Source organism: Arachis stenosperma, chromosome 6 (assembly GCF_014773155.1).
Source record: "Arachis stenosperma cultivar V10309 chromosome 6, arast.V10309.gnm1.PFL2, whole genome shotgun sequence".
NCBI classification, from domain to species: Eukaryota; Viridiplantae; Streptophyta; class Magnoliopsida; order Fabales; family Fabaceae; genus Arachis; species Arachis stenosperma.
In genome coordinates this window covers 27,283,593-27,291,912 of record NC_080382.1, presented here as the reverse complement: position 1 = coordinate 27,291,912, position 8,320 = coordinate 27,283,593, and the positions used below count along the sequence as shown (strand labels likewise).

The following is an 8,320-nucleotide window of genomic DNA, read 5'->3' as shown; positions in this document are numbered from 1 at the left end:
TGAACCTTTTCAGATTGTGACTCAGCTTTGCTAGAGTCCCCAGTTAGTGGTGTCCAGAGCTCTTAAGCACACTCTTTTGCTTTGGATCACGACTTTAACCACTCAGTCTCAAGCTTTTCACTTGGACCTTCATGACACAAGCACATGGTTAGGGACAGCTTTGATTTAGCCGCTTAGGTCTGGATTTTATTTCCTTGGGCCCTCCTATCCATTGATGCTCAAAGCCTTGGATCCTTTTTACCCTTGCCTTTTGGCTTTTTCTACTGCTCCTTCTTTTTCTATATACTCTTCTTTTTTTTTTTCGAATGCTTCTTCTTTTTCACTGCTTTTTCTTGCTTCAAGAATCAATTTCATGATTTTTCAGATCCTCAATAACATTTCTCTTTGTTCATCATTCTTTCAAGAGCCAACAATTTTAACATTAATAAACAACAAGATCAAAAGACATATGCACTGTTCAAGCATTCATTCAGAAAACAAAAAGTATTGTCACCACATCAATATAATTAAACTAAATTCAAGAGCTATTTTCGAAATTTATGTACTTCTTGTTCTTTTGAATTAAAACATTTTTCTTTTAAGAGAAGTGAAGGATTAATGGAATTTATTCATAGCTTTAAGGCATGGTTACATACTAATGATCATGAAATAAAGACACAAAACATAGATAAACACAACATTAAAAACCGAAAAGCAGAAAGAAATAAGAACAAGGAATGAATCCACCTGAGTGAGGGTGGCGCCTTCTTGAAGGTCCAATAGTGCTCTTTGAGCTCCTCTATGTCTCTTCCTTGCTTCTGTTGAATGATTCCTAGTAATTCTTGGTGTTCCTCCCCTTAGTTGCTTCCAATATTTGTGTGGAGGACAACTTATTCCCTGAGGTATCTCAGGGATCTCTTGATTTGCAGCCACATGTTCTACCACTGAGCTATGACGGCTTATATTTAGTCTTTCCATCTCCCATGACTCAGAGGTGGAAGCTTTTTGTCTTCCCTTTGAGGTTTTTCTGGCTTTAGGTGCCATTAATGGTAATGGAAAAGCAAAAAAGCTATGCTTTTACCACACCAAACTTAAAATATTGCTCACCCTCGAGCAAGAGAAGAAAGAAGAGAAGAAGAAGAAGAAGAAGAAAATGGAGGAGAGTGAGGGGAGAAGGTGATGAGCGGATAATTTGTATGCTTTTTGGCATTGTTTTTAGTATGTTTTCAGTATCTTTTAGTTAGTTTTTAGTATATTTTTATTAGTTTTTAGTTAAAATTCACTTTTCTGGACTTTACTATGAGTTTGTATGTTTTTCTGTGATTTCAGGTATTTTCTGGCTGAAATTGAGGGATCTGAGCAAAAATCTGATCCAGAGACTCAAAAGGACTGCAGATGCTGTTGGATTCTGAGCTCCCTGCACTCGAAGTGGATTTTCTGGAGCTACAGAAGCCCAATTGGCGCGCTCTCAACGGCGTTGGAAAGTAGACATCCTGGGCTTTTCAGCAATATATGATAGTCCATACTTTGCCCAAGATTTGATGGCCCAAACCGGCGTTCAAAGTCACCTCAAGAAATTCCAGCGTTAAACGCCGGAACTGGCACCTAAATGGGAGTTAAACGCCCAAACTGGCATAAAAGCTGGCGTTTAACTCCAAGGAGAGTCTCTACATGAAAATGCTTCATTGCTCAGCCCAAGCACACACCAAGTGGGCCCGGAAGTGGATTTCTATGTCATTTACTCATCTTTGTACACCTTAGGTTACTAGTTTTCTATAAGTAGGACCTTTTACTATTGTATTTGACATCTTCTGATCTTTGGAACCTTTTTCTTTAGATCTTTTGATCATTTTGGGAGGCTGGCCTCACGGCCATGCCTAGACCTTGTTCTTATGTATTTTCAACGGTGGAGTTTCTACACACCATAGATTAAGGTGTGGAGCTCTGCTGTACCTCGAGTATTAATGCAATTACTATTGTTCTTCTATTCAATTCCGCTTGTTCTTGTTCCAAGATATCACCTGTTCTTCAACTTGATGAATGTGATGATCCGTGACACTCATCATCATTCTCACTTATGAACAAAGTGACTGACAACCACTCTTGTTCTACAAGCATACGAGGCTTAGTGAATATCTCTTGGATTCCTGATACACGATGCATGGTTGATCGCCTGACAAACGAGTGCTCGCCTGACAAACGAGCCAGCCATTCCGTGGGATCAGAGTCTTCGTGGTATAGGCGAGAACTGATGGCGGCATTCAAGAGAATCCAGAAGGTCTAAACCTTGTCTGTGGTATTCTGAGTAGGATTCAATGATTGAATGACTGTGACGTGCTTCAAACTCCTAGCAGGCGGGGCGTTAGTGACAGACGCAAAAGAATCGATGGATTTTATTCCGGCCTGACCGAGAACCGACAGCTGATTACCCATGCTGTGACAGAGCATAGGCGACGTTTTCACTGAGAGGATGGGAGGTAGCCACTGACAACGGTGAAACCCTACATGAGCTTGCCATGGAAAGGAGTAAGAAGGATTGGATGAAGACAGTAGGAAAGCAGAGAGACGGAAGGGAAGGCATCTTCATACGCTTATCTGAAGCTCTCACCAATGATATACATAAGTATCTCTATCTTTATCTTTATGCTTTATTCATCATCTATACCCATTTGAGTCTGCCTGACTGAGATCTACAAGGTGACCATAGCTTGCTTCATACCAACAATCTCCGTGGGATCGACCCTTACTCGCGTAAGGTATTACTTGGACGACCCAGTGCACTTGCTGGTTAGTTGTGCGAAGTTGTGCTTATGCCATGGTATTGTGCACCAAGTCTTTGGAGCCATTACTAGGGATTGTTTTGTGTAGAAGTAGTGATCACAATTTCGTGCACCAGAAGGATTCGGCTATATGGGTGGGATTGGGTGGGAAGGAGAAGTTGAATTGTAAAGGTAGGTGGGGTGTATGGAGAAGAGTGGATAAATGTGGGTGGTGAATGAAAAACAGAAGGGATGACCATGAATGGAGAGAGAGGGGGCGAGGTAGGTGGGGATCCTGTGAGGTTTACAGATCCTGAGGTGATCCTGGACCGGAGTCTTAGACTAGCATTGCAATGATTCCTGGAAATTCAAATTGAGAATTCTGAAACCTTTATTTTCTATTTCCATATAATTTTCGAAAAAAAGCACAAAAAAAATTTTTTTTTAAAATCATAAAAACCAAAAATACTTTATGTTTCTTGTCTGAGTCTAGTGTCTAATTTTAAGTTTGGTGTCTTGCATGCCTTGTTTATTTGATATTGGTTCTATTTTCAAGTCAATAGTACAGGGGACTGAAGATTCAGAACATGCAGCAGAGGAATTACACAGAAAAGCTGGGCGTTCAAAATGCCCAGTGAAGAAGGACAGACTGGCATTTAAACGCCAGCCAGGGTACCTGGTTGGGCGTTTAACGCCCAAAAAGGTAGCATTTTGGGCGTTAAACGCCAGAATGGATACCATTCTGGGCGTTTAACGCCAGGATGGCACAAGGGGAAGATTTTGTTTTCAAAATCAATTTTTTTTCAAGTTTTCAAAGTTTTTCAAAATCAAATCTTTTTCAAATCAAATCTTTTCAATCAAATGTTTTCAAAATCAATTTCTTTCCTTTTTCAAAGATACTTGCTAACAATTAATGATTTGATTCAAAATTTCAAGTATGTTGCCTTTTCTGTTGAGGAAGGTTTAATTTTTGAATCATATCTTTTCTTGTCAAGCAAGTCATTAATTTTAAAATCAAATCTTTTTAAAATGTTTTTCAAATCATATCTTCTCAATCACATCTTTCTTTTAAACCAATCATATCTTTTTAATCACATCTTTTTCAAAATAGTTTTCAATCAAATCTTTTTAAACTTCTAATTTCAAAATCTTTTTCAAAAATCATTTGATTTCTTTCCCACTCTTATTTTCGAAAATCAAGTAGTGTTTTTCAAAAATGTTTTCAAAATCTTTTACTTAATTTTCGAAAATTACTTCCCCTCTTCTCACATCCTTCTATTTATGGAGTATCACTCTTTCTTAATGCACAATTCGAACTCTATCTGATCAAGTTCGAATTCTTCTACCTCCTTCTTCTATTTTTCTTTTTCTCTGACACCTCAAGGAATCTCTATACTGTGACATAGAGGATTCCACATTTTCTTGTTCTCTTCTCTTTCATATGAGCAGGAGCAGAGACAAAGGCATTCTTGTTGAAGCTGACCCTGAACCTGAGAGGACCTTGAAGCGAAAGCTAAGAGAAGCTAAGGCACAACTCTCTGTAGAGGACCTAACCGAATTCTTCAAAGGAGAAGAAGATATGGCAGCCGAAAACAACAACAATGCCAACAATGCAAGGAAGGTGCTGGGTGACTTTACTGCACCTACTCCCGACTTTTATGGGAGAAGCATCTCTATCCCTGCCATTGGAGCAAACAACTTTGAGCTTAAGCCTCAATTAGTTTCTCTAATGCAACAGAATTGCAAGTTCCATGGACTTCCATTGGAAGATCCTCATCAGTTTTTAGTTGAGTTCTTGCAAATCTGTGACACAGTCAAGACTAATGGGGTTGACCCTGAGGTCTACAGACTGATGCTATTCCCTTTTGCTGTAAGAGACAAAGCTAGAATATGGTTGGACTCTCAACCTAAAGAAAGCCTGGACTCTTGGGAAAAGCTAGTCAATGCCTTCTTGGCAAAGTTCTTTCCACCTCAAAAATTGAGTAAGCTTAGAGTGGAAGTCCAAACCTTCAGACAGAAGGATGGTGAATCCCTCTATGAAGCTTGGGAAAGATACAAACAATTAATCAGAAAGTGTCCCTCAGACATGCTTTCTGAATGGAGCATCATAGGTATTTTCTATGATGGTCTCTCTGAACTATCCAAGATGTCTTTGGATAGCTCTGCTGGAGGATCTCTTCATCTGAAGAAGACGCCTACAGAGGCTCAAGAGCTCATTGAAATGGTTGCAAATAACCAATTCATGTACACTTCTGAAAGAAATCCTGTGAACAATGGGACAAGTCAGAAGAAAGGAGTTCTTGAGATTGATACTCTGAATGCCATTTTGGCTCAGAACAAGATATTGACTCAACAAGTCAATTTGATTTCTCAAAGTCTGTCTGGAATGCAAAATGCACCAAGCAGTACTAAGGATGCTTCATCTGAAGAAGAAGCTTATGATCCTGAGAACCCTTCAATGGAAGAGGTGAATTACCTAGGAGAACCCTATGGAAACACCTATAATTCTTCATGGAGAAATCACCCAAATTTCTCATGGAAGAATCAAGAGAGACCTCAACAAGGTTTCAACAATAATGGTGGAAGAAACAGGTTTAGCAATGGCAAGCCTTTTCCATCATCTTCTCAGCAACAGACAGAGAATTCTAAGCAGAACCCCTCTGACTTAGCAACCATGGTCTCTGATCTAATCAAAACCACTCAAAGTTTCATGACTGAAACAAGGTCCTCCATTAGGAATTTGGAGGCACAAGTGGGACAGCTGAGCAAGAGAATTACTGAACTCCCTCCTAGTACTCTCCCAAGCAATACAGAAGAAAATCCAAAAGGAGAGTGCAAGGCCATCAACATGGCCGAATTTGGAGAGGAAGGAGAGGAAGTTAACGCCACTGAGGAAGACCTCAATGGGCGTGCACTGACCTCCAATGAGTTCCCTAATGAGGAACCATGGGAATCTGAGGCTCAAAATGAGACCATAGAGATTCCATTGGACTTACTTCTTCCTTTCATGAGCTCTGATGAGTATTCCTCCTCTGAAGAGGATGAGTATGTCACTGAAGAGCAAGTTGCTAAATACCTTGGAGCAATCATGAAGCTAAATGACATGTTATTTGGAAATGAGACTTGGGAGGATGAACCCCCTTTGCTCACCAAAGAACTGGATGACTTGTCTAGGCAGAAATTACCTCAAAAGAGACAAGATCCTGGGAAGTTTTTAGTACCTTGTACCATAGGCACCATGACCTTCAAGAAGGCGCTGTGTGACTTAGGGTCAAGTGTAAACCTCATGCCTCTCTCTGTAATGGAGAAGCTAGGGATCTTTGAGGTACAAGCTGCAAGAATCTCATTAGAGATGGCAGACAACTCAAGAAAACAAGCTTATGGACTTGTAGAGGATGTTTTGGTGAAGATTGAAGACCATTACATCCCTACTGATTTCATAGTCCTAGAGACTGGGAAGTGCATGGATGAATCTATCATCCTTGGCAGACCCTTCCTAGCCACAGCAAAGGCTGTGATTGATGTTGATGGAGGTGAACTGATCATTCAAGTGAATGAAGAATCCTTTGTGTTTAAGGCTCAAGGATATCCCTCTGTCACCATGGAGAAGAAGCATGAAGAGCTTCTCTCAAATCAGAGTCAAACAGAGCCCCCACAGTCAAACTCTAAGTTTGGTGTTGGGAGGCCACAACCAAACTCTAAGTTTGGTGTTGAACCCCCACACTCAAACTCTAAGTTTGGTGTTGGGAGGTTCCAACATTGCTCTGAGTATCTGTGAGGCTCCATGAGAGCCCTCTGTCAAGCTACTGACATTAAAGAAGCGCTTGTTGGGAGGCAACCCAATGTTATATTTTATATATTTTCCTTTGTTATTTTATGTTTTTTGTAGGTTGATGATCATAAGGAGTCACAAAATCAAGTGAAAAAGCAAAAACAGAATGAAAAACAGGAAGAAAAACAGCACACCCTGGAGGAAGAACTCACTGGCGTTTAAACGCCAGTGAGGCTAGCAGTTGGGCGTTTAACGCCCAGTCTGGCACCATTCTGGGCGTTTAACGCCAGAAAGGGGCACCAGACTGGCGTTAAACGCCAGGAAAGGGCAAGAACCTGGCGTTAAACGCCAGGAATGGGCATCAGCCCGGCGTTTAACGCCAGAATTGGCTCAAAACACGTTTTTGAGTGCCATTTGGTGCAGGGATGACTTTTTCTTGACACCTCAGGATCTGTGGACCCCACAGGATCCCCACCAACCCACCACTCTCTCTCTTCTTCTTCACCCATTCACCAATCACCTCAATACCTCTTCCCCAAAAACCCTTCACCTATCAACTCCCATCTTTCTCTTCACCACTCACATCCATCCTTCATAAAACCCCACCTACCTCACCCTTCAAATTCAAACCACTTTCCCTCCCAAACCCACCCATAATGGCCGAACCTATTCCCCCCTCTCTCCTATAAATACCCTTCTTCACTCCTTCATTTTCACACAACCTAAACACCACTTCTCCCCCTCTTTGGCCGAATACATAAGCCACTCCCTTCTTCCTCATTTCTTCTTCTTCTACTCTCTTCTTTCTTCTTTTGCTCGAGGACGAGCAAACCTTTTAAGTTTGGTGTGGTAAAAGCGTTGCTTTTTCGTTTTTCCATAACCATTTATGGCATCCAAGGCCGGAGAAACCTCTAGAAAGAGGAAAGGGAAGGCAAAAGCTTCCACCTCCGAGTCATGGGAGATGGATGATGTGTGGAAAACGATCCAACACAAAACTCACCGGCAAGTGTACCGGGTCGCATCAAGTAATAATAACTCACATGAGTGAGGTCGATCCCACAGGGATTGAAGGATTGAGCAATTTTAGTTTAGTGGGTGATTTAGTCAAGCGAATCAAGTTTTGATTGAGTGATTTGTGTTTAACAAGAATTAAATGACAGTAAATGTAAAGGGGGAAGGGAAAAGTGCAATAAAGTGAAGAACAAAATTGTAAAATTGCAGAATCTTAAAGAGCAAGAAAGTAAATGATTGAAACTTAAAGTGCAAGAAACTTAAATTGCAGTAACTTAAATGGCAAGAAAGGTAAATGGCTTGAATATAAAAGGGAATTGAGGAATGGGATTGCAAGATCTAAACAAAGAAGAAGTAAATTGCAGCAATTGATTGAGCAGAATTTAAATCAGAAGCAAATAGCATTCAAACAGAAAGAAAATAAAATGCAGCAAAGGTTCACAGAAGAACCAAGAGTGAATTATGATCTCAGGATCCCAAGGGCTTAGGTAGCAGAGCCTAAAACCCAATTTCCTTCCCAGATCTGAATTAACTAAGCAATTGACAGAAAATTAAAGAAGAAGCAATAGAAGAACAGAAATAGAATTGAATTATGCAGAAAACAAAATGAAAAGAGTTTGAATGGGAATTGGGACAGAATTTCCCCAATTTCACACACCCAAAACTCAAAAACAGAAGAGTAGAATTGCCCAAGTAAGAATGAGGAAGGAGATCAGTCAATTCTTCCTTAATCCTCTTAGTGCTCGGTCAATTCTCTCAAGAACAATTGCAAGAGAGCCAAAGCTCCAAAGGAAGGTGA

General features: G+C 40.5%; 1 non-coding gene across 1 annotated transcript; it reads right to left on the bottom strand.

Moving 5' to 3' along the window:
• Positions 1-4,722: 4,722 nt before the first annotated feature.
• On the bottom strand, positions 4,723-4,830 carry LOC130937862 (small nucleolar RNA R71). The gene has a single exon (XR_009069056.1). It is a non-coding gene; the product is annotated as a small nucleolar RNA R71 (small nucleolar RNA).
• Positions 4,831-8,320: the final 3,490 nt, after the last annotated feature.